We start from the raw sequence: 26,941 nt of genomic DNA on the forward strand, positions 1-26,941 counted from the left end.
GCTATAAATGTTTTGTGTGTAGGTTTCTGCATGGATGTAAGTTTTCAATTCATTTGGGTAAATACCTAGAAGTAGGACTGTTGGATTGTATGGTAAGAGGATGTCAATCTTGTAAGAAATGGCCAAACCATCTTCCAGAGTGGTGGTGCCATTTTACATTCCCACCAGTAATGAAGGAGAGTTGCAGTTGTTCCACATCCTTGCCAACATTTGATATTGTCAGTGTTTGGGATTTGGGCCATTCTGATAGGTGCAGAGTGGTTTTTTATTGCTGTTTTAATTTGCAATTTCTGTGCTTGTTTTCCATTTTTATTTTTTCTTTGGTGAGGTGGCTCTTCAACTCTTTCACCTTTCAACTGGGTGGTTTATTTTACTATTATTAATTTTAAGAGTTCTTTGTTTATTTTGGTTGCTTGGTTACCCAGAGTCACATGACTTGGACGGGTTTTTTTTTTTTTTGTTGTTGTTGTTGTTGTTGCTGTTGTTTTGTTTTACTTTGTGGTGCTGGAAATGGAATCTAGGGCCTCATGCATGACAGGCAAGTGCTCTACCACTGAACCACACACCCAGCCCTCTTGGTGTATTTTGGACCAAATCCTTCATCAAGTATATGGTGTGTAGATACCCAGTCTGTGACTTCACATATCAATCTCCTGTCGGTGTCTTTCCCAAGAGTAGAAGTTTTAAATTTTAATCAAGTCCAGCTTACCAGGTTTTTATTTTGTGGATTATGCTTTTAATGTTGCATCTAAAAATTCACTTTCAAAAATCTAGATGAGCCAAGGTCATCTGGATTTTCTCCCATATTATCTTCCAGAAATTTTGTCTGCATTCTACTACTTATAGGTCCTACAATCCATTGTGAGTGATCGTTTTTGTGAACAGTATGAGGCTTGTGTCTGGATTCACTTTTTGTCACGTGGCTGTCCACTTATTCTGGCACCATTTGTAGAAAAGGATCTCCTTTCTTCATTGGACTGTTTTTGTTCCTTTGTCAAAGACCAGTTGGTTTTATATCTTTATGAATCTATTTCAGTGATCTCTCTATTCTATCCCACTGATCAATTTGTCTATTTTCACCAATATCACATGTCTTGATCACTGTGACTCTATAGTCATTATAGCTTTTAGTTTTGAAGTCAATAGTGTCAATCCTCTGATTTTGTTCTTCAATAGTTTAGGTCATCTTTTCTTTTCCATTTCCACTTTAGAATAAATTTGTTAATATCTACAAAGCAACTTGATGGGATTTTGGTTGGGATTGCACTGAATCTGTAGATCAAGTCTGGAAGGAACTAGCATCTTAACAACAATGAATCTTCCTACCCATGAATGCAGAATACCTCTCCATTGATTTAGATTTTCTTAGATGTTCTTCATCAATTTCGAGTTTTCCAATATAATTCTTGATATATTTTGTTAGATTATATCTAAGGTTTTTTTTATTTTTAGTGGTAATGTAAATGGCATTGCATTTTTAATTTCAAATTTCAATTGATCATTGCCAGTACACGAAAGCAATTTACTTTTGTATATTAGTCTTGTATCCTGCAACCTTGCAATAATTGCTTATTAGTTCCAGGAATTGTTATTTTTTTGTTGTTGTCTATTCTTTGGGATTTCATACATAGACAATCATGTCCCTTATGAACAAAAACAGCCTTATGTCTTCCTTCCCATTCTATACATCTTGGATTTACTTTTCTTGTCTTTTTTGCATTAGCAAGGACCTCCACTATGATGGGAAAAGCATCTAGTTGCCCACCATTAAGTATGATGTTAACTATCAGGTTTTTATAGACATTCTTTATCAAGTTGTGGAAGGTCCTTTCTATTCCTATTTTACAAAAGAGGTAGTGTATTTTGTCAATTTTTTGTTTCTATTCATATGAGCACATGATTTTTCTTCTTTAACCTGTTAATGTAGCAGACTATCTTAGTTGACTCTCAAATGTTGAACCATCTTTGAATAAATAGCATAAATCCCTCTGGTTATAGTGTTGAGTTCTTTTTATGCATTGTTGGATTTAACTTGTCATTATTTTGTTGAGGATTTTTACATATATGTGTATGAAAAATATTGACCTGTACTTTTTATTCCTTGTAATAGTTTTGTCTGGTTTGGCTATCAGGGTGATTCTAGTCTATAAAATAAGTTAAGAAGCAGTTCTTTGTCTTCTATTTTCTGGAATAGATTGTAGTGAGCTAGTATCATTTTTCTATTTGATATGCAGTAGAATTCATCAGTGAAATCATCTGGGTCTGAAGCTTTCTGCTTTAGAAGATTATTAATTACTAATTTGCTTTCTTTAACAATTACAGGCCTATTCAGATGACTTATTTCTCTTTGAATATTAGTAGAAATAAGAACTTGGTCCAGTTCATCAAAATTATCAAATGTGTGGACATAGAACTCTATTATTATCTTTTTTTTTTTTTTTTTTTTGAACAAGGGATTGAACTCAGGGGCACTTGAAAACTGAGCCACATCCCCAACCCTATTTTGTGTTTTATTTAAAGACAGGGTCTCACTGAGTTCTTAGTGCCTCACTTTTGCTGAGGCTGGCTTTGAACTTGTGAGCCTGCTGAGCCACTGAGATTACAGGTGTGCACTACTACACCAGCTTCTTTTATTATCTTTTTAGTGTTCATAGGATGGGTATCCATTTCTGCTTTTTATTGAGATAATAACTCATTTAACATAAAATTCAACAATTTAACATATACACTTCAGTGATTTTTAGTATATTCAACATGTTGTGTATCTATCACCACTTTCTAATTCCAGAACATCTCCAACACTCAAAAAAGAAACTCTGTGCTTGTTAACAGTCATTCCTCACTCTCCCTATTCCCTATCCTCTGGCAACCATCAATTTACTTTCTGTTTCTAAGGAATGGCTTATTCTGGACAGTCCATATAAACAGAATCATACAATATGTAGTCTTTCACATCTGGATTTTTTTCACTTAGCATAAGTTCCATGTTGTCACATGGAATGATACTTATTCCTTTTTATAATTGAGTAGTACTCCACCCTGAGGAAATACCAAGTCTTTCCTAAATGAGTGAATTCAAGGACCAGGATTCATACAGGACACCTGGGGGAAAACTTCTTCTAACCCAGGCAAAAGAAAAAAGATAGAAATCATAATGACTCAAGTGTACCCTTCTACATGAGAGACAGTAAGAAATGAACTAGCCTAGAGTTCCCTTTCTAATAGAAAAAGATCCTGCTTGAGTTTTTTTTTAAATACTTATTTTTTAGTTGTAGTTGGACACAATACCTTTATTTTATTTATTTTTATGTGGTGCTGAGGATTGAACCCAGGGCCTCACACGTGCTAGGCGAGCGCTCTACCACGGAGCCACAATCCCAGCCCTCCTGCTTGAATTTCTTAGGCTTAAATAGACTACAGCTACTGTCACTAGCTACATTCATGACGGGCTGCCAGATACTGAACAGCAGGCACCTGTACGTGGGATGATCCTTCAAGGTAAACAGTCTTCATCTCCATTTTACATATCATGAAGCCATGGCTCTGAGAGATAAAGTCATTCTCTGAGGATCCGCAGCCAGTGGCAGCAAAGATGCTAACTCAGGCCTGCCTAACACCAAAGTCCTTTTCAGTGGTCAGATCACACCAAGAATTCTTCATTGCTCCAGTAGCAGGCCTTACTGACCTTTGCTGTGCCATGGGCCCATTTGAAATTCTAGAGAATTTCAAATACGTCTTCCAGAATAATATTTTAAATGCATAAAATAAAATACACAAGATTGCCGAGGAGAGGAATCACACTGAGATACAATCATCAAACTTTTAAAATAATCAGATGTATGAAGTAGTGAGACACACACGTGCCTCGGATGAACACATAAAATAAAGCAGAGACCACTTTGCTTCTAGTTGAACTCTGATCAAGGGGTGAGGGGTGAAGATGGGGCTGGGGGGAGGGCGAGAGGGAGGTGTTGGGAAGTCGGACTTTATGGAAACACCCACCCAAGGTAACACCAATCACCTTGTTTCCACAGTTCCCTGACTATGGTTGGGGGGTGGGGGTGGGCAGCAGAAGCCAAGAGGGAGAGAAGAATAAAAACCAGCAGCGAGCCTAATGAGTCTCATCACTCTTAAGTATTAAAAAGCACAAATGAGGGGCTGGGGTTGTGGCTCAGGGGTAGAGCACTTGCCTTGCATGTGTGAGGGAGGCACTGGGTTCAATTCTCAGCACCACATAAAAATAAATAAAATAATAATAAAGGTCCGTCAACTACTAATAAAAGTATTTAAAAAAAAAAAAAAAGCACAAATGACACTTGAGGTACCTATAACCACTGTAAAGTGATCTGAGCACATCTGGATTTCGGTTGGTGACAGAGACAACAGAGACAGAGGTGCTACAGATATGACTGTGGTTAGTTGCCTAGGTTCACCATGGAAGGAAATTCTAAACTTCAGTTAGAAGTGACAATAATGATGTCACATGTGCCCCAGCCAGGTTCATAAGCCTCTGGGTGAGAACCTCTGCTCCCCCAAAGGGGTGCAACCCAGAGGAATGGACATGAGGGCAGGAGAAGAGGGAGGCCCCTCCTCTCTCCAGCGCCTGTTGTTACCTGTAGATGCTCAGGGCATCCAGGAGTCCTGGTGTGAGAGAAGAGTCACCGTCCTGGTCCTTGTCCTTCCCTCATCCAAAGTTCCAAGCTCCTTGAATATGTTTCCACTTTCACGCTGGTCCCTCATCTCAACTTAGCCTTACACATCATTCTCGCTCGCTCTCTCTCTCTCTCTCTCTCTCTCTCTGGACAGTTTAATTCCTTTTCAAAACCACACCCCTAGAGAGAGATGTGGGGAGTTCCTACTCTCTCATATCAGACTTCTTGAATGACTTCAGAAGGGCATCCCCTAAGCCTGGTTCCCCTGGGAGAAGGGGCCAGGTGAAGGGGTGGAGCAAAGCCCCCAGCCATCAATGAAAACCCAGGAGTGGCACAGGGCAGGAAGCGGGGGCTTCAGGGCAAGCACTTTGGGCAGAAGGACCTGGAAACCACGACCCTTCTCACCTCCCCGGCCCCTGCTTCAGGAGCAAAGACCAGGTTAACCTCTCTGCACCTCAGTTCTTCACCCATAAGATGGGAAGATGGGCTTCTCCACAAAGCCACGTTATGAGGTAGGGAGCTGCAGCCATCCCCGGAGCTCAGCCCTGGCCACATCACACCCAGAAAATGCCACAAGCACCTCCACGAAGCAGCAGCTCTTTCTGGAACTTTCTTAAACATCCCGTGTATGATGGCCTCGGGTCCCGTCTCCTGCTGGCTGCATTTTGGAGACATGGCCAGGGAGAAGGCAGAACCAGTGTTTGGACCTCCTCTGCTTTCTATTCCTCCCTTTTATTCAGGGACCCTTGGAGAGTCTTCCTCCTCTCTCAGCCTCCGTGTCCCCATGGCCACAGGACATCCAAGGGCCCCTCCAGCTCCTGCCTAACCGAGCAGGGATGAAGGACTTGCATCACCCCCCCCTTCTTGGGTCAGAGGCAGGATAGTGGGAGCCACTCCAGCTGTCCCATCAGATCCCCATGACCACTTGGCTTCTAGTCTAACTCTGATCAAGGGGGGAGGGGTGAAGATGGGGCTGGGGGAGGGGCGGTGGGAGGGGCTGGAAACACCCACCCAAGATAATGCACATCACCTCATTTCCACGGTTCCCTGACTATGTTTGGGGGAGGAGGCAGCAGAAGCCAAGAGGGAGAGAAGAGAGAAGATGTACAGACAGAGAAGGTGGGACAGACAGCAGGAGGCTTGAAGATCAAGGTGGAGCAGAAATACCCTTCAGACATCCTGAGACCGATAGAGATGAAAGGAGCTCAAAAACAAAAACAAAAAAGCAAAAATGTACACCAGCAGCCCCAATGTTTCCTGTTTTTCTAACAAATCACCGATGATTTCCAAGAAAAGCAAGCTGTTCTGCGCTTGGCCCCGGGCACAGCCGCAGAATTTGCACATCTGGCCTGTGCTTCGAGAGCAGCCCGCACGGCACCAGGGCACAGGATGTGGCAGAGCAACCCAAGGGTCTGTAGCTCGAGGATCTCAAAAGAAGCATAGCCAGGAACTCTCCAGGGAACCAGCAGCTGTAGCCATTCTTGCTGCCTACAGCCTAGAGGCAGTAGCTTGTACTATCTGCCAGCCAGTTCATCCTGTAGCCTCCTTAAATCCATCCTCCTGCATTGATGCAAGTGTCGATAGGCAAGCAGTAAGACAGAGAAAACACAAAGATCCCCCTATCTTTAGAGAACCCCTTGGGAAGGTTTAGGTGCATGGGCTTCCCCAGGCTTTTCTGAATTCTTTGAGAATTTCCAGTCAGAAGGGCACTGGCAGTAGGACTCCAGAGAGATACAGTGGGATCAGGTTTCCTTGGAAACAGGGAGCTGACAGCTCAAGTGGAGGTCACCCTGCAGGCAGGCTCTCCAGAAGGGACCCCCACCTACTCTCGTCTGTGGCTTCTCTCCCTATTGTGGCAGAGAGTCTCACAGAGACCTGGGCTCTTTCAAAAGCCCCTGGAGGGCTAGGCAGGGGCTGAAGATTTAGTCTAATGAGCTCAGGACCTCCAGCCTCCCTAGGAAACCTTACTCCACCCGGGCCTGCCTAACCCCATCCAGAAATATACAGTTGACCCTTGGACAGCCCTCCCTGTCCCCATCCTGTCTTCTGCCCACATAGAGCCTCCAGTGCCTCAGATCCTAGGAAAACATGTCACCTTTCAGACCCGGGAGCTTCACTTCTTCACCTCGCAAATAGTCACGCGTTGCTTCACAACGGGACACAGTCTGGGAAAGGTGTCCTTGGGCCGTTTGGTCCTGGCACAAACACCACGGAGTGCACGTGGCTGGCACCACATGCTACTGTCTCACAGGAAACTTTCTTTCTTATAAGAAGAAGGTATACGCTCCAAAATAATGACAAAGAGTTTAGTAAATTAGTCACTTATTGTCATCATCGAGTATGATGCTATGTCACTACAATGTCACCAGACCATAAGGATATTTCAGTTCTTGTATAATCTTAAGGGACCACAGTCATATTTGTGTTCTGTCACTGACTGAAGTGTTGTTACGCCGTTCATGTCTGATTGGATCATTTTAACCATGACAAGATACTGGAGAAGTCACCTGGTTCAATAGAATACTTTATCACACATCTCTTAAATCTAAGGACATTCCCCAACCTGACCATATATATGGTTATGACATGGAGCAAATTAATAATAACTCCACAACGTTTTCTGTTATGTCCCAGGGAACACACTCCTGCTGACACCTGGTCTGTTCCTGACTACACACCAGCCCCAGTCCTCAGGGACTTCACCTGGAAAGGGGGGCACACTGGATTCATTTATGAATAAAATTCCTTCCGACACTAACATTGCATGACTTTATTCTGGAATGATGAAGTGGCACTTTTCCTTCCCCTGGGGAATCGGGGGTAGAAGCATGGTCTCTATTTGACGTGGGAACATGAGAGCACTCTTGAGCCCAACCCTACTCCCCATACCTGTCTCCAGGTATCAAAGGCACCAGGCCAGGACAGGAACATGGGTGATCCTAAGAGAAGTACCAGGATGGTTACTCAGTGTTATGGTTTACATATGAAGTGTCTCCCCCAAGCTCCTATGTTAATGCAGGAATTTCTAGAGGTGAAATGATTGAACTGTGAGAGCTGCAACATAATTAGTTCACCCTAGTTCAAATGGACTGACTGGATGGTAACTGTAGGCAGGTGGGGCATGGCTGGAGGAGATGGGTACCTGAGAACATGCTCTGGAAAGGTTCATCTTCCCTCTGACCCCTTCCCTTTTCTCCCTCTGCTTCTTGGCCACCATGAGCTGAGTTTTTCCTGCACTGTGCCCTTTGGCCATGATGCTTGTGGCCCCACCTCGGGCCCCGAGCAATGGAGTCTGCCACCATAGACTAAATCTCTGAAACCATGAGCCCCAAATAAACTTTTCTTCCTCTCCGTTGCTTTTGTCATGTGTTTTGGTCACAGCAACAAAAAGTTGACTAACACATTCAGACTCCTCAAACACAACTGATTGGAGCATCTGATTGGACACCAGTTCCACAGGATTCTACCCCAACACACCAACATGTCTCTCCCACCCCACACTGACATCCCTCAATGAAAAAGAAACTGACACTAGAGCTACACTCCCTCTACCTGACTCCTTAACTGCTGCTCCCTCATACAAGTGGCTCCATGGCTGACCTGGAAAGCCTGAGATCACCGCTGGGAACAGTGGGAAGAAGGCCAGTTGTCCGCCCCCACACCCCCGACCATGTCACCCTGGCAGTTTGCACTGGACAGAATACAAATCAAACATATGGAAATCCACCAGGACCCAGTGATGGCATGAAATGAGAATTCCTCCCCAGGAAGACAGAAAGCACATTATAAGATTATGATTCCCAAAGATAGTTCTGCCAATACCTCCCACTCCATATCTCCTTCTATAATACAGCATTGCCACTCCTCAAGGAGTGAAATCAAATTCCTCTTCCCTTAACCCTGGGTAGGCCCAGGACTGCTTCAACCAACAGATTACAGTGGAAGTGACACCATGTGGCTTCCAAGGATGGGTTAGGAAAGGCGACACAGTACATGACTCTTGGGGATTTGAGTCATGGAGGCTGCCATGATGTGAGGAAGCTCAAACCATGTGCATATAGGCTGCCATGATGTGAGGAAGCCCAAACCATGTGCAGAGGCCACATGTCGGCACTCTGGTTTACAGTTATGGTCCCCAGTTGTGTGCATCTTGTCAACAGAGGCCCCAGGCATCAATGAACACACACATGTCATCCCTATTGTGCCCAGCCCAAATCCCTTATTCATAGAATGCATGAGCATAATAAATGCTTCATTCTACTACATCATATGAAAGTTTGTTTCACAGTAATAGTATCTGGGTCAAATACAGCTAAGGTAGGCCCCACCCTGACAGAGACTAAACCACATGTCCAAAAGTCTTTGGACCTATGTGTTCAGAAAAATCCAGAAAGAAAAGCTAGAAAGAGAGTGCCAGGCATGTACCAGGCATCTAAGATAATCACTGCAATTCAGAGGTGGAAGGCTCCCTGAGAGGCTGTCCAACCTGTTTATTTACTCAAATAAAAACCTTTCTTATCGAGTGAATATGATCACAAGAAACTTTGCTGGATGCTGTGGTAGAAACACAGATGACTAATACATTGTCCTTCATTTCAAGTACTGAGCTTCCTGAGGCCGGCATGGAAATCACCACATTCTGAGGACTAGAATGAGCACACAGGCCGCCCTCCTCTTCCCAGACCTCTGCACTGCTACTCCTCTGCAGGGAGGGCTCTTTTCCCAGATGTCTGCTTGGTTCACTCCCAATCCTCCTTCCAGTCTCTACATTATGTTCTTAACAAGGACTGGCAAATCCTATCTCCGACACAGTCTTCTTTTTTCTGCATCTTCGTTCCCAACTGACATGCTAGACATTTCATTTTTTTACTGTATTTCCTGTCTGTCTGGCACCAGCAGCCCCCTTAGAGTGTAAGCTCTATGAGGGCTTAGAAGAGTGCCTGGCACATATTTGCTGAATAAATTAAGGAATGAGTAAATGCTAAGAGGCTCAAAGGAAGCTAAAAGAAGAGAGAAGCACATGGGAACTGAGGTTTGGATGCTGCTTTTCTCACATGGGTCATAAAGTTGACCTTGAGCCATGGTCTAGGGAATGCAGAGGCTTTGCCTTGAGGGCAGTTGAGAGGTTCCTGAAGGTAAGCCCAGGCCCTTAGACTAATCCTTGTCCCCTAATCCTCTCACATTTCGGAGAGTCACAGAGAACTATGCAAACGACTTTTCTAACTTCTGTTTTTAATTCTGACCAATTAGAATAGAAGGTTGGTAAAACAGAATCACGGAGAAAAGGACCACATTCACCTCAAAGTGTAGGTATCATGGAGGAAAGTGCTAGACGTGGTCAGACACAAGTCATCGATTTCAAGGAAGCAGGTTTCTAAGAAGCCAGGGATCAGAGAGGTTGGTTTACCAGGAAAAGAAAACTGAAAATTAAAATCTCAAGGTGCAGTCATGGAGTGTCTCAGGAAAGAAAGAGGGGAAGCTTAGAGGGGCCAGTGTGACTTCCTAGCATGCATGTAAAAATGGAAGTGAGGCCCCCAAATAAGAATGGACATTAATGGATATTAGGGCTGGGTGTGCACATGTGTGTAATCCCAGCATTTTGGAAGGTTGAGATGGGAGGATCCCAAGTTTATAGATAGCCACTCAGCAAGGCCCTGAGTGACTTAGTGAGACCCTGTTTCTAAAGGAAATATTTAAAAGGGCTAGGGATGTGGCTCAGTGGTTGAGCACTCCTGGGTTCAATCCCCAGTACAAAAAAAAAAAAAAATAGATATAAAAGCTGAGTATGGTGGTACACACCTGTAATCCCACTGTTTGGGAGATTGAGGTAGGAGGATTGTAGGTTTGAGGCCAGCCCCAGCAACTTAGCAAGATCTTGTCTCAAAATTAAAAAAAAAAAAAAAAAAAGGGATGACTCTCAGTGGTAAGTGCCCCTGGGTTCAATCCCCAGTAACCAAACCAAACCAAACAATAAAAAGATGCTAAAGAGTGAAAATGAACACATCACAAATGTCACAAAAGCAAGACTTGAGAAACACAGGAAGACATCCAAAAGGTCTTGAAGTTATTTTCAGAGCCCAAATCAGGAGTATGTATTCCCCTCATATCTATTCCCTGGCTCTAATTTGTTTCTTGTTTCATCTGAAAACTTTTCAGAGTGTTTAATGATCTTCTTCCTCCAGGTCCTTTTATTCTTCAGCCATTAAAATGAAACCACACTTTGGGATATGATGGTCATGTAAGAGAAGAGGACTTTATTTCTTTCTACTAGTGGGTAGAGATGGTAGTTTACAAGATTTGGAGAGTGCGTCTACAATTATCTTTTATCATAAAACCCAGGTTTGATAAACCAAATGTTTTCCTTGGTGCACATTTTATCAGATAAGAGGCTTCCTTCTGTTTCTGCTGTGATGATTTCTGTTTATTCAGATCAGTAGGGAGATAGAGTATTTGCTCTGTAGAAACACGGAAGCCCACCTTAACACGAAATTCACTCACATAGGTATGGTCATGAATCAGAGTATGCGGTTCCAGGCGCCTAAGAGAAAGCAGGGCTCTCTTCCCATTATCCTTGATCATTTTTCTCTAGAAGAATCATCACCCCACTGGAAAGTAGGGATCCAAGATGGCTTATTCAGTCAACAGAAAATATGTGTTGAAGGTCTTCAATTCTAGGGACTTTACTAGGCCATGAGATTCCTGGACCCTATTGTCAGGGGAAGATGGACCCGGAACAGTCACCATACAATGCCCTAGTAGCAAGAGCAACAGATTTTCTTTTTTAAAGATAGACAATCCCAATAGCCAAATGGGCAAAAGATCTGAACAGACACCTTGAGAAAGAGATTTTGATAAATGGCCACTAGAAATATGAAGAGGAGCTCAATTTCATGAGTCATAAGGAAAATGCAAATTTAAACCACGATGTGATACCACTACACACCTACCAGAATGGCTATGGTAAAGAAGATGGAAAACACAGAGTTTTTGTGAGGCTCTGAGGCAATGAGAACACTCACTCTGGCTGATGGGAGCACAAGTGGGTACAACCACTTTTGGAATGGAAAACCATTCAACAGTCCCTACTATAGTTCACCTGTGCTAGCCCCGTGATGCAGCAATTCTATGCACAGGTATATGCCCAGAAAGCTCACGTGCCAGAAGGAGCCAAGGAGCAGCATTCAAAATAACATTTGGGCCGGGTGCGGTGGTGCACACCTGTAATCCCAGTGGCTCAGGAGGCTGAGGCAGGAGGATCGCAAGTTCAAAGCCAGCCTCAGCAATGTTGAGGCGCTAAGCAACTCAGTGAGACCCTGACTCTAAATAAAATACAAAATAGGGGGCCGGCATTGTGGTTCACTGATAGTGCCCTTGCCGAGCATGTGAGGGGCACTGGATTCGATCTTGGCACCGCATAAAAATAAACAAAATAAAGGTATTGTGTCCATCTACAACTAAATACATATATATATATATATATATATATACACAAAATAGGACTGGAGGTGTGGCTCAGTGGTTGAGTGTCCTTGAGTTCAGTCCCTGGTACCAAAAATAAAAAATAAAAATAACACTTGGGCTATAAATGACACAACCGGTGAGATGTCCCATGGAGGTTGGTACAGGACAGTGCAAAAAGAACGCAAAGGAGGGAGAATGTAAATTGGAGAAGATTCTTCCTCAGGATAACTCCTGAGAAAATCTTCAGGAACGAGGAGATTCCCTGGGTGAGATTCAAGCATGGTGGTAGAACCTATGGAGGCAGACAGGAGGTAGGGCAGGTCCTTTAGTGGAAGGGCCAGCAGTTCAACCCCATGGAGCATAAAGTATGCTGTGGGGCATGCTGGGAAAGGAAGCTGCATGGCCGGGGTGGCAGACTGTGAATGGCCTTCTAGGCCAAGCTAAGTGCTTGTGGGTATGCTCAAAGGCCATGTGCAATGAGCTGGTGCATGACATTGGCCTTGGGATTTAGAGAATCAGAGCAGGCATGGGGTCAGAGGTAAACTGGGAGAGAAGGGTCTGATACAACAGGATCTGAAGTCCAATAGAGTCTTGATGTTGAGAGAGAGAGAGAGACGCTGGGGATAGAACACAGGGCCTTGTAAGTGCTAGGCAAGTGCTCTACCCTTGAGCTACACCCCCAGCCTTGGTTGTTTCAATTGAGTTTTGGATTACGGATGAGGATAAATGTATCTCAGAGTCATAAAGAAACTTGGGGTTATGAAAGGGAACTGCCACTGTTAACCTTTATAGAATTGGAGAAAACAAAATATGTGTAGCAGAAAGAGACAGAGACAAATTAGAAAAGGTTGTCCTCAAGGGGTGGGGGAACAGAAAAAGGGTAGAATCCTGGAAATTCTCTCACTGCGTGCACTAGTCCCCATTATGAGGACTGCATGCATCATTATGAGGCAGTTTGTGAGCACTAAGGAAGGGAGCCAGGGACTGCCAGTCCCAGTCGCTAGAAGGGATTATGGAGACAAAAAATCCCTTTCCCCTTTCCTCTTCTTGCTAGCTGGAAGGCAAATGTGATGGTAACTGCTAGAGCGGCTCTTATGGACCATGAGATCCACTTATTGAGGAAGGCAGAGCAATATGACAGAAGGAACCTTGATTCCTCACCTGTGAGGTTGTCGTGTAAAGTCTAGATCACTTAGACTGTTAAAGGACAGATAAATTAAAAAAATTCAATCTTGTTTAAGACACTAGTATTTTGAGTCACTCTAATACAACAGACAAATCAATATGCTAATTAATATTTCAGTCAGTGCTGATTAACCAAGAAAGTGAGATTCTATTGGTGCTGTCTCTTAGATACAGCTGATGGATTTCCCCCCAAATATGTACAGTGTGTTTTATGGTCTGACTTTAAATAGGGACTACTGGTCTACCCAAAATTCCCTCATAAAAGCTGCAGTCATCCTCCAGAGAGGCAGCATACATTTTCTACACGGTTTGTTCCGCTCTCCATATCCTACCCTAGAGGGAGCAGCAGCCGAGGTTGGGTTATTTAAAGATCGGACATTGTTTGGAGCTTGCTGGGTTAGCTAACATTGAAGCAACTCAAGGCAAGGGAGTGAGGTTCTACCTAAAGAATTAGAGATGGTCTCTTACTGGTCACTCAGAAGGTACCATGAGAATAAACGATGGGCATTACAAAACTTTCCCACCTGAAATAAGATCCAATGGCTTTGTGGAAATAAGGTTCCCACCTTCATCTACAGAGTAGGCCTTAGAAGTAGGACAGCCAATGAGAAGCAATTTCCCCATCTTTGAAAATGCAAGATGGGTGTGGGGAGGAGAGAAGATGGGATCCTGAGGGGATTGAGCTCTGGACCTAAAGTGGAATTGTAGCCATTATCACAGGATGCTCACGCTCCCAACCCAAGCCCTTCAACATCCCCTAGCCGCTCTAACATCCCTTGATGGGAAGCTCATAAGGCTGAGCCTTGGCCTACACAGAGTGTTCTCCACCACCGTGGCGGAAAATGCTGGACCGTGATAACATGGTGCTCTGCACCAATGGGGAAGGATAAAGGGATGGGAAATTCTGGGTAACTCCTTCCTTATCCAGTGCCTCGGCACATGGTCCAGAATTGAGGGCTTGCTTCCATCAGTTTCTACAAGTCTCCACCACCTCCTTCTACTGATTCAAGTACATTCTAGAACATTCTCTAACCCAACCCCCAACCACCTCACATGCCTTGGGCCTGCGCTTAGCCTCACAAGTTCAGAAATGTGCATTCTTGACACCTACAGAAGGCGAGGCCTTGTTGAACTCCACCTCTCATCTCCCAGGGATTTTTATTATCAATTTCTTTAAACTGCCACGTTCTTACCAGTAATTTTTTTTTCTTTATTGACACTTTGTGGCAAACTTCCTTACACAAACCACTATTTTCACAGAATGGCCAATGTGTCACTGTCACAGAGGCCTCTGCACCCCGGCTGTGTGGCTGGGCAGCTCCCCATTCTTTCTCTAAGGGGCTCAAGAAAGACTGTACCACAGAAATCAACCTCAGAGCTTCTAAAGTTCACAGTGTGGGGTGGGCCCTATGTTTCGATTACTCATTTACTAAATAAAGAGGGAACATGGAGAATATTTCTCTCCCATGTCCAAGAGACCCCAAGGCACCTGCCAAGAAGTACCTACCAGGACCTCTTCAGACATTTGCAGCAGAGCTCTGGACACAAGATTGTGTTCTTGTGAGCGACATGGTGATGGTTCCAGGTTGTCAGGTGGGTGCCTCAGAGCTGCCACAGCCCTTTGAGGAGGCAGAGAGGCCAGTATCCGTCTCCTCCGCCCATTTATCAGGTGTGCATGGAGAAGGGTGTCTCTCCACCTGAGGGAACTCTAAATCAGAATGGAAGGTTCTCTTTCTAAGAGTCCTCTCCCTGCTCACTCCTGCCCCCAGAAAGCCCTCTTCCCTCTCCAAAGCATAACTCCTCTTCAAATCCAGGAAAAAGAAAGAAAGAAAAGGAGGAAAATAAAGAATCTTCTATTGCTTGCTCTAACACATGGCCCCCGCTTGGAGTGAGAGAATTTCATGTTTTCTTTCTTTCTTTGTTCTAAAGAGTTCTACATTAAACTGAAGGGCCACATCTGTGAAAAATGTTTAGCACGTTTTACAAGATGTAAAGGAAAATATGCAAATTAATAATAATTATTAGTAATACTTGACCTGCTTTCAATTTAAAAATCTATATTCTACCTCTCCCTTGTCCTCCTCCAGAGTCAGGCAGGCCAGCCACTATCCCCACCCCCCCTCTGAGTGATGTTCAAAAAAATCCCAAGAAATCCCCTCCTCAACTATTTCTTTGCCCCACTCCTCATGAAAACACAACTCCTGATTGCTCCACAGCCTGCTGGGTAGGCGGGACAGGAAGCCCCTTGGCCTTGTAAACACTGTGTTGCAATGACACTTCCCCAGGCTCCTGGCAAGAAGATGTCACCAGACAGGGGAGTGGCTTGTCAGGGGGAGGTTCCCCAGGGCTTCCCCTGCTCTCAGACTTAGAGAACTGCTTGTCTTAACACTGAGTAAATTGAAGAGTGGTTTAAAAAAAAAATGGATCCCCATAGAGAGGCGGGATCTCAACATCTGGGGTTTGGCAGGGGCTCATGGGTTCCAAAGCAGCCAGAGGAGGCTGTCCAACATATTCTTACTAGAAAGCAAAGAGATAGGTGTCTGAGTTCCTTCAGATGCCCACAGAAGGCCAGCAACCTACCTGGAGGATGCACTGGACCTCACAAAGATCTCAGATGGTGCGCAGCCCAGTCTGCCAGATCACTAATCACCCAAGGCTAAGGCTCAGGTGTCCTCCATATTGGCTGTTCCATCAAGTGGACATCCATTCAACAAACACTGACTGCATATCTCCAGGGGGCTGTCCTTCACCAAGCACTGGGAAGTCCACTCCGAACAAAATGTTTGGGAAGGTTTCCTCAACAGAAGGCATATGTCATTGGTCTTGGGGAAACTGGGTCAGGCCGTTTGCTGGAGGAGAGGATGAAGATTCTCAGAATGGAGTGGGACTCGAACCCTGAACACAAGACCAAGGACTCTGGACTTCCCCTGTGTGCTGAGATGCCCTGGAAGTCTTCTGAACATGGTAGCAAAGTTTCCTTAAAGAATCTCCTAGTGGGGCAAGGAAGAACCTCGTGCCCCCAAGGCCCACCTGCAGGTGTGAAGAGAGCTGCACTGGATGGCAGAGAGAACAATGAGGAAGTGAGAGGGGCCAGAACCATGGGGCCCGTAGGAAGCCCCATCGCAACCGGCCAGAGAGTGGAGAACAAGGAAGATGCAGGGCACACGCGGAGATGAGGCTGAGCCTTCAGGACTGGAGCCCTAAAAACAACAGGGACGAGAAATGGGGAAGTCTGCGGAGGAAGCCCGCCTTGTAGACAGACTCAGGCCTCAGTCCTAGGCGTGCACCGAAATGGGGCATCCAGGTGAAAATAACCAGCCTGTCCTTGGAGACAAGGGTCTGCGGGAGGAGGAGAAGCAAAGCCAGGGATGGTGAGGAGAACAAGCAGCAGAGGAAAGGCTGGGGGGTATGCGACAGTCAGAGGGAAAGCTCCCTCCAGGTGAGGGCGCTGGGCATCAAATGCAGGCTGGGAAGGGCCATGGGAATATGCCAGCAAAGAGCCACAGTGACTCAGGGAAGCCATCCGATAGAGGACTGTGGGCTGAAGAGAGGGACTGCTGCCACTTGGGTCTGAACAGGGTCTCATAGTCATAGGGAGTCCCGTCATGGAGGAGGGGGGCACCAGGAGGGAAAGAGCAGGATCCTTCTCTGCTCAGTCATCAGAGCAGCCCCCACAAGGCTGCTTCCAGACAGCAGGCTTTGGAAACTTCCTGGAGGCCAGAATCATAGAATTTGTTTGGTCCTGGGGGTAACCGGGCTCCGAGACAGGAGGAGGCAATCAGGGACAAGGATTAGAGAGATCACATCTCCTATTCCCCTCCGGAGCCTGCACATCCCACCACGACCCTCTTTGTTCTCTCAAACACAGTAACAGGCCAACAAGAGCTTCTGAGCTTCTAGTTTTCTCAAAATGAAACTCCCAAGATGTCAATACAGAAGTGAATGCAAAATACAAAGGCTTATGAAACATTGGCTTAAAAGCCCCCGTGAACAAGAGGCCATTCATTCCCAGATCAACCTGAAGGTTGGGTAGTTTGATCCTGAGAGTTTACCTGGGACACCTGCAAAAGAAGGAAATTCTGGAGTAGGGTTCAACTAGTTTATTTCACCAGGTTTTCAGAAAGAACCAAGAACAAGAGACCAAGAAAAGCCCAGGCTCCTAGCCTAGGAGGTGGGTGAGAATCTGGGGACCAGTGGGGTCTCCAGGATCCCTCACCATGTATGGTTATGATTTTTTTTTTGTTTGTTTTTTAACAGCCAAAGGGCTTCTGCTCTGGGGCAACGCATTATGAAGCAGGACTGTGGGATTTTTTGAGGGAACTCCCCAGCTTTGGGATTTCGTTGTTCAGGGCCACTAAATTTAAATTAATAATTTAAATTCTTAAATTTAAATTATGTTTTCAGAACAATCAGCTATTACACAATTGGTCAGTCTCAGAGCGATGAGCTAGAGAACTAGAGTTATTTCAGTCTCCGTTCTCACAGCTATCATGACATGTATTTTTCCTGAATATTTTCCCCAATGGGGAACTCACTACCATGATGAGATCTGCCCTGAATTGTTCTAGAATCTTCCTCACACTGAGCCTAAGTCTATTTCCTTTCCATTTCCCTTCACAGATCTCTTTTCCATCCTGGAGAATAACCTTTATCTTTCCCAAAGAATGCTGCCCTTCAAACATTGAAGACAGACGTTACTTTTCCCCTTAGAGAAAAAAACATTTCCACTCCTTTAATTATTTCATATCGTGTCATCAGAATCTTGGTTACCTTTCTCTGGGGAAAAAGTGATGTGTTGATTGGCATCCCCGCTGAGGCAGCACCTGGGACTGAGCCAGACTCCAAAGGTCCACCCAACTCAGCATGGGGATGGGCCTTCCCATAAGCTCAATGGTATATAAAGTAAGGACTCACAGGAGTCAGTAGCTGATTGTTGAAAAGCCAAGAATCAAAGATGATTCAGGCCGAGCAAGGTGATGCACACCTGTAATCCCAGCAGCTCTGGAGGCTGAGGCAGGAGGATTGCGAGTTCAAAGCCAGCCTCAGCAAAAGCGAGGCACGAAGCAACTCAATGAGACTCTGTCTTTAAATAAAATACAAAATAGGACTGGGGATGTAGCTCAGTGGCTGAGTGTGCCCGAGTTCAATCCCTGGTACCCCACACACAGGCACACACACACACACACAAAGATGATTTAAATGTCAGCTTGGAAGCACTGAGAATTGAGAAAGAGAGAAGAGAAGACAGTGTTGGGGGTTTGAAGACAAGAATCTGGCAGCAGAGGACCAAAACATCAGGGCCATTCTCCTACCATCCAAGGAACAGATCATCTGCTGCTCTATTAAAGGGTACAGGTAAAGAAGAGTTGTGTTGGGCTGAGGATGTAGCTCAGTGGTAGAGCACTTGTGTAGCATGTGCAAGGCCCTGGGTTCAATCCCCAGTACCACCAAAAAAAAAAAAAAAAAGAGTTGTGTCCAAAATCATTTTGCAAAGCTGCATGCACTGGTGATAGCAGCACAGAAAAAAGACGATAGCAACTCACTTAATAGCAACTCACTTATGAGTTGCTATAGTTTAAAAGTCCCCAAAGGCTCTTGTATTAAAGGATTAATCCCATGGAACTTGAAAAGGTGGAGTCTAAAGGGAGATTTTTAGGCCACAGGAAATATGCCCTCAAAGGGAAGAGTGGAACCCCAGATCCTTCTGTCTCTCTTTTGCTTCCCCAAAGAGATGAGCAGTTTTGTTTTGCCATGTTTCCACTGTGATGGACCAAAAGCGATGGGGGCAATCAGTCATAGATTGAAACCGCCAAAACTGTGAGCTAAAATAAACCTTTTTTCTTTATAAATGGATTATTTCAGGTATTTGTTATAGGGATGGGAAGCTGACTAACACATGCGTACAGATGCAAAAATCCTAAAGAAGATCACAGCAAATCACACCTAGCACGTGTGAATAAAATGCCTGGACCAAACTGAATTCATTCTAGAAACGCAAGGAGGTTTCAGTTGATGGAGATCATGATATGATGTGTCACATGCATCTATTGTAAGGTGAAAGCATCAAAGCATTTCCTGATAGATTCTTTAAAAGTATTTGAAAAGTTTATCATCATCCATGCCTTTTTTTGGGGGGGGGGCTGGTAGAGGGTTTCAAAAACCCAGGGGCTTTTAACCGCAGAGCCATATCCCCAGCCCTTTTTATTTTTTATTTGGATGCAGGGTCTCACTAAGGTGCTTAGGGCCTCACTAAATTGTTGAGGCTGTCCTTGAACTTGCGATCCTCCTGCCTCAGCCTCCTGAGCTGCTGGGATTCCAGGCATGGGTCACCATGCCCGGCCCATTCATGCTTTTCAAGTTCCTTAGAAATGAGAAATTGAAGAAAACTTCCTTCGGACATGACTTCACTTCCAACGAATTGTGACAATATCAGAGATACAAAGCCCCAAGCTTTCAGTCTCTGGGAACATGGGAAGTTGTATAGATGTGTGGTAAAGAAAGAGCAGGGGCCACCTCACTGATTCCTAGACTGTTTCTATTCATGCAAATGCCTACAAACACATTTTCTCAGTCTTAGCCATAAATCTAGTTCCCTAAATAGGGGATAGAACAGAGGGGTTCCTGATTAGGACCCCACTAGCAAAAGTCGTGATCATTAATCACCTTGCAAATGGGTGAATTCAAAGTTTGATGAGAAATCCAGAAAATGTGCACGTGGTGGTAGCTGGGTGTACAATCATAGAGCTCAGTCCCCTTACTACACCACCTCAAATTCTCACCAGTGAGTCACTGGGGATGTCCCCAACACAGTTTTCATTATCCATCATCACCCTAGCTGCCTCTCACAACAGCTTCCTCTCCTGTGAAGTGTGCTGGGGGTTATCCAAAGAAATCAGCATACAGAACATCATATTTTGTAGAACATAGCTTCTTAAGCCAGGTTCCTTGGTGGTGTGCTGAGATCTGCAAGACTCTGGAATCTTATGCAAAACTTTGAAAGAGAAAGGGAGAGAGAGAGAGAGAGAGAGAGAGAACGCACGCATGTACCCGGGTGCTTAGTGATATATCAATTCCATCAGTTTTTCAAAGGGGCCCACTATCTAGAGGGAGCTTGAGACTCCTCTGGAAGATCTGTAGGTGCAAATGTGATCTAACTAATGCAAAAAAAAAAAAACAAAAAAAAAAAAAACACAAAAAACACAAAAATAAACACTTTGGTCAGGTTGGGTGGAAGTGGTTGTATGAAGATTTGCCTGACAAGAGCTCAGACCACTGAATCACGTGAGAACAAATGCTCAGACCAAACACCTAATGATGTTTCTGCCCAGATGTCATGATTCTGGAAAGCAGGTTTGGATAAAGAAGAAGGATGTGGGAGACAAAAAGATGACTTCTCAGATGAAACAAGGACTCAAGAGCTGGGGTTTTTTGTTTGTTTGTTTATTTTGTACCAGGGATTGAACCCAGGGGCACTTAACCACTGAGCCACATCCCCAGCCCTTTTTTGGTATTGTATTTAGAGACAGGGTCTTGCTAAGTTGCTGAGGTTGGTTTTGAACTCTGGATCCTCCTGTATCAGCCTCCCGAGGTGCTGGGATTACAGGGATGCACCACAGTGCCCTGTAAGAGCTGAGTTTCTGAGTCCTAAGAAACAGCAGCTCTTAAGAGGGACAGATTGGAAACATGGCCCATCCTCAGGTGGAATTTTCCATGAATGGGAACTCCCTTAGCTATTGATGGAGATACAAAAATGCACAGAATCCTAAGTGGAATGGGGAGATGAACACCACAAAGGAAAGAGGAGCCCCCCTATAATGGTATTTAACTTTAATGTTCATAAGCTGGACCTTGGAGTGTGCAGAGATGGGAGGGCAGGGAATGAGTCCCTGGTCCATGCTGGACAGAGACCCAGGTGATAGCCAGCACAAACATCATCTGATTCTCATAGGAGAGGAAGCCCACATACCTGGGAGTTGTTGAACAAAAAACAGGAGAGCGTGCACCCAAAGAGCCTTAAATAAGTACCTGCTACACAGTAATCTCAGCAGCTTAGGAGGCTGAGGCAGGAGGATTGCAAATTCAAGGCCAGCCTTGGGAACTTAGCGAGACCCTAAACAACTTCATGAGATCCTGTCTCAAAATAAAATATAAAAAAAATTAAAAAGGGCTGATGACTACTGTCATTATTATTTTATTCTATAAAAGACTGCCAAGCAAAGGATTTGAACACGAGATGTTAGGCAGCGGCCGCAGAAAGCACCGAGGGCCACACTTCCATTATATAGATGAGGAAATGGGCACCCGAAGGGGCACAGACTTCGCTGTGGTCCCCTGGCTAGGAGTGGAGGACTCAGGCAGAAGCAGGGCCCCCTGACTTCATGTGAGGCAGAAGCCTAGAAGCCACCTTCAGCCCTCACACCCAGCCCTGCCCCCTACGAGGAAACCACACAAGTTCATTTGCCTAGGTCAACAACAGCAACAAGAAGACTCTGGAGGACATGAAAATGAAAAGCACACCACTCCCTGGTGACCCCACCCCGCTGTCCCCCACACGGTTCTGCATCCAGGCATCTTCCGCTATGAGTGTGCACGGATGGAGATCCTGGGGAGACTGGCAGTGAGACCTGCTTGATGACAACGTGAGCATCAGGTGCCTAGGGTGGGCAGGCCAAACCGTGCCAAGTCACTGGTCAGTCCTTGTCGGACAGGACAATCAGTGCTACTGTGGGGGGAGCCACAGAAGCTTTAGTGCCAGGAGGTGAGATGAGGAGGGGGTTGAAGGTGCAACTTGAGCTGAGCATCAGAGGAGGAAAGCAGCAGCAGTTCCTTGGGCAGATGGGAGAAGGGAAAAGGAAACTAGGGAGGTAGAATAGCACATGCAAAGACAGACAGGACCGGGCTGGGATTGTGGCTCAGCGGTAGAGCGCTCCCCTAGCACGGGCAAGACCCGAGTTCGATCCTCAGCACCACATACAAATAAAGGCATTGTGTTGTGTCCATCTACACCTAAAAAATAAATATTAAAAAAAAAAAAGATCAAAAGGCAACCAGGACCATAAAGGACCAATCTGTTCTGTGCCACCAAAGTCAACTTTTTCCAACTCCCACTCTCATTCCTTGCTATAGCTAGGCCTTGCTTATTCAAAAGTCACTTGACAGATAACCTTAGTTACCTAGAACCTAGAAGCAAAGAGACAAATGAAAACCACCTGTGGATGGCCACAGTTTGTGCCCCATGAAGTGCAAGGCGTGTACTTGATAACCACAGGCAGACACAGGGCTGCCACACTATAGCTTGCTCATCTCTGGAAAAGGACAGATGCCAGAGACAGCCCAGCTCTGGCACTTTCTGGCTGAGTGACTTGACCCTCAGTGTTCTCATCTATAAATTGGGAACCATAGCTAAAGCTATCTTCCAGTGAGGCTGTAAAGATCGAAGGACATGAAGTACTTATCATGGTGCCCCACACCATGAAAATCATAGGCCCAAAGGGGGGGAAGGACACAAAGAAGGATAAAAGAGAAAGGGCAGAAGATGTGTCCTCAGCAGACGTAGGGTACAAAAGAGAATGGCAGGTGAGAACCATTTGATCAAATTGTCAAGAAATAATGAAATCAGTCCCAACGTACTATCTTTATAAAGGCAGGTAGCACTTTGTTCAGAGATTTCCTTTCAAACTGGATACAGTGAAATTAAAAAAAAAAATGGATATAATGAAAATGTGGGTGCCTAGGAGATAGAACTAATGGGAAAAATAATACATTCAAAATATGAGACTGGCATAATTCTGCATGCATCTGTGTACATCTAAAACATACTCCTGAATCTGCAAAATTGCACATTGTACTTAACAGAATCTAAGACATGATCAGTTTTAAGATGCATCATTATTTTGTGTGCCATTAAGGAAGAAATAGTGCTATTATAATTGTAAGATGCGATTGCTGGTAAGATGCACCTGGATTTCAGCATGGCTAAAATGTGAAAACATGTACATCTTCAAATTGATGAAATATCCTGATATTTAGTGTGTTTCCTATGGGACTCTATCATCTTCTCCTTGGGAAGAAGCCAGATGGAGTCTTTCCTCTGTCTCTCCCATCTAGGCCAGAAGCTCAAAAATCAAACTAACCACCTCTCCCTTGACCTGCTGGTGATCATTCTGTTATGTCCCATTAGAAGTTTCCTCTCTTAAAAAAAAACTGATTCAGGGCTGGGATTGTGGCTCAGTGGTAGAGCACTCGCCTAGCATGCACAAGGCACTGGGTTCAATCCTCAGCACTACATAAATGTAAAATAAAGATATTGTGTCCAGGGCTGGGGCTGTAGCTCAGTGGTAGAGCACTTGCCTTGCACATGTGAGGCACTGGTTTGAACCTTAGCACCACATAAATATAAATAGAGATTTAAAAAAAGATATTGTGTCCACCTCTCTTAAACTTGTGTTTAAAAAAAAAACAACTGATTCATAGGACCTAGCAAGGCACAGTGGCACACACTTGGAATCCCAGTGGCTCGGGAGGCTGAGGCAGGAGGATCGTGAGTTCAAAGTCAGCCTCAGCAAAAGTGAGGCACTAAGCAACTCAGTGAGACCGTGTCTCTAAATAAAATACAAAATAGGGAGGGAGATGTGGCTCAGTGATCAAGTGCCCCTGAGTTCAATCCCTGGTACCAAAAACAAACAAACAAACAAAAACTGATTCATAGGGCTGTCTGGGGCTATCACTCAGTGGTAGAGCTCTTGCCTAGCATGTATAAAGGTCCTGGCATAGATGGTCAGCACAAAAAAAAAAAAGAAACGAAGAAAGAAACTGATTTAGGCTTTCAGTCCACCAGCTGAAATCCAAAAGTTCTTCTGGATCACTGTGGTCCCATAGGTCTGACCAGCTCAGCCCCTGGCAGTGAGTGTCTCTGAACCCAGCCAAGTCAGCACAGCTTGAGTGCTCACCTAAATCCAGGCTGGAGCTCCCAAACTCTAAGCTGCACAGTTGAAAAGGCCCTTTGCCCCCCTCAATTCCCTACTTGGCCACAGCAGCCTCCCTCATCAATGACTAGCCCAGGACGCTGCAGCAGCCTCTGACAGCCAGCCTCCTCCACAGGCTCAAACTCTACCTTCTCATCTCACACCACCATCAACCCCCAGTGTGCTCAATGCCCAGTACCCCAGTTAGCGTCCATCCTGTTATTCCTGATAGAAACAAAAAGCAGTGCTTTGCGGGAGGGAGGAAAGGGAAGCAGGCAGTAAAGGTGGTCTACTTCCATAGCAGCTCCAAGCGGGAAGATGACAAATCAAACCCCACTAAGCTGAACAAGATGAGGGGAAAGGGATCTTTAAAACCCCAACAAGGACAAGCATGTAAAGACCCAGAGCCTTCTTGCCCTGCTGTCCTGACTAGCTATGCTTCAAAATGCAGGGGGCAAAGGGCCATCCTGAAATAGAAAGAGAGCCTGAGTACACTGTCTTCTTTGTCCGGTGGACTCCTAAGTGAAGACGCATACCAAGCGCATGCTGCCCACTCTTGTTCTAAGAGCACCCGTGTGGCCTTTCCCAGGTGCATCTGTTATCAACTCACCTGTCTCCTTTAACTTTCCACACAGTTCTCTACATCAATATTAGAGCCTGTCTGACAGATAAGGAGACTGAGGCCAGCAGAGGGGTAAGTAGTCCCTATCCCTCTGTGGATGCTGCAGTCCACACAGATGGGCCTGGTTAGGACTCAGATCTTTTTTTCCATATCACACATGGTTCCCAAGCAGTGGGTCCAACCTCATCACCTAAGGGGCTTATTATTACAATTTTTCAGATGCTCCACCTCTGAAAAGCCCAGCTGGACCTGAAGCCTGGAGAATCTGTCTTAACAAACACTCCAGGAGGCACCTCTGCTCTGGGAACCTGAGCTTTACCAGGTTAGGTGGTCCAGAACACAGGAGAAAAGAAAGCCTGGATGAGATGACCCAGAAGTCCATGGAAGAGAGGAAGAGAATGGATCCAGAAAAGACCTCCGAGGCTGACTTGGCCTACTTTGGGCCCTCATTTTGCCCAAACCCACGCCGCCTCTCTGCAGGAGGCTTAACTCACTCTATACCACATCCTGCTGCTTTCATCTCGCCTTCCTTTTCCCTCTGAACAATCTCCCTCCTCCTCCTGTCCTGAACATCTTGCGCTTTTACCCCTGCCTGGGATGGGCCAGGGCGCGCGCGCGCGCGCGCACACACACACACACACACACACACATACACACACACACACAGTGTGTAAACATGGACCCTCTGACAGCGCAAAGCATGCAATTCTCTAGAATAGCAGCCGCTGTTTGGAGGCTGGTGCTCACTAGCCGGGGAAGCCTGAGGCTCAACGCAGACGCCATAGGCAGGCACTTCCAAGACTCCCGGGTCCTGCTGAAAAAGGACTTCTGATGCCCACGTTACGCAGAGAGTTCCCGGACGGAGCAGGGCAGGCTCCTTGACCCCCTGGACACAGGGATTTCTGTGACCCAAGCAGGAGCTGCGGACACACTTAGTCGCACAGAGGCGTCCAACATTAGCTACTTATGGTGAAAGGTCCCGGGATGCCACTTGTGTCTCCGGGGTTATCTGCAGCATGGGTTTGCTACCCAGTGACCCCGTCGTGCGTGGACTTATCCGCGGAAGTTCACAACAGCAATCTTTGTACAGGTTCCCCGCGACAGCACCGGCTCTCAGAGCTCACTGCTCCCTAGTGGTCCCCAATCTACTCCGGCTCTGCCTCGAGCTGCCACGGGTGCCCTCGACCCCCGCCCCCGGCTGCCCAGCCACACACCTGCAGTCCCCGCCGGGCGCCGAGCCCCTCTCCAGCGGCGACTCCCTGCGATTTGGGGGAACGATCCGGACCTCCACGCCGGGCGGCTGGAGCCGGGCGGCAAGTCCCAGCATCTGCCAAGTCTCTGCAACTCGGGTGGGTGGGTGGATGGGTGGGGGGCGGGGACAGGTGGGCGGGACTTGTTGGAGGGCGGGGCCGGGACCTCACTAGCGGCCTCGCCAGCCTCTCCCGCCACCTGGTGGCGGGGCAGTGTCAGCTCATTGCCGGTTTGGCTTGGGCATCTGAGGACCAGGAGCCCGCAGAGCATCTGCAAAGCAACTGCGGCACAAGCCCTCCTGCTCCACCAATAGAGAAACCCCGGCCCGTGTGCGGCTGCAGGAACCCCCAGGAGTAAGGCGAGGTTCGGCCTGGCGGGTGGAAGCACGTTTCGTGCCTCGCAGGAGGGATGGGCGGAGCAGGGGAAGGCTTGGGGTCGGGGCTTCGGGGAAGGAGGAGAAAGAGGAAGCTCCGATGAGCTGCTTCCTTCTCTCACGGCGCCCCACTTCCTCCTCCTACTTCTATTTTCTTTGGGTGCTCTTAACCCTTACAGTGCCTGCACCCCTGCTGTGTGGTGGGGCACTTTAATCTCCGCCCTTCCGCAGGAACCGCCCTAGAAAATGCCAACCAATCCAGACGTGAGGCACTACTCCTTCAGCTACTAGTTTGGTTTCTCCTTCCTCCCCAGCGTCGGGGGCGGGGGGGGGGGGGTTCGGGTGTAGGCTGTTACTTCAGCTGGATCCTGCTTTCCTGGGCTAGGGGTTGGGGGAATTCCTACATGCAAGGTCAAGACCCTCTTCTTGTCTT

The 26,941-nt window shown here is 46.1% G+C and overlaps 1 protein-coding gene across 2 annotated transcripts in view; it reads right to left on the reverse strand.

The window, feature by feature from the left end:
* Pik3r5 (phosphoinositide-3-kinase regulatory subunit 5) overlaps positions 1-26,253 on the reverse strand; it is a 74,861-nt gene extending 48,608 nt beyond the window's left edge. For both annotated transcript variants that reach the window (XM_048798063.1, XM_015504477.2), the window contains exon 1: positions 26,099-26,253. The gene's annotated coding sequence lies outside the window, so the exon portion shown is untranslated. The remainder of the gene's footprint in view (positions 1-26,098) is intronic.
* Positions 26,254-26,941: the final 688 nt, after the last annotated feature.

The sequence above is a fragment of the Marmota marmota genome, unplaced genomic scaffold, assembly GCF_001458135.2.
Source record: "Marmota marmota marmota unplaced genomic scaffold, marMar, whole genome shotgun sequence".
NCBI classification, from domain to species: domain Eukaryota; kingdom Metazoa; phylum Chordata; class Mammalia; order Rodentia; family Sciuridae; genus Marmota; species Marmota marmota.